A 202-nucleotide genomic window follows, 5' to 3' on the forward strand; every position below is an offset into this window, starting at 1 on the left:
ACCCTGGGCGTAGTGGGGCTACGCGAAGCTTCGTGAAGGGGGCATGAATTTACGCCCACCCACACGCTTCGCGTAGCCCCACTACGCACCGCCCGCCTCCCTCCCGCCCTCTTCTACACCCCTAATTTGTATTTTAAATAGGTTAAAAGGTAAAGTAAAGCACTTACCTTTTATGCGGCATCCCGGGGCTCCATCTTCTTCT

Source organism: Lissotriton helveticus, chromosome 10 (genome assembly GCF_964261635.1).
Source record: "Lissotriton helveticus chromosome 10, aLisHel1.1, whole genome shotgun sequence".
In the NCBI taxonomy this organism is placed as follows: Eukaryota; Metazoa; Chordata; class Amphibia; order Caudata; family Salamandridae; genus Lissotriton; species Lissotriton helveticus.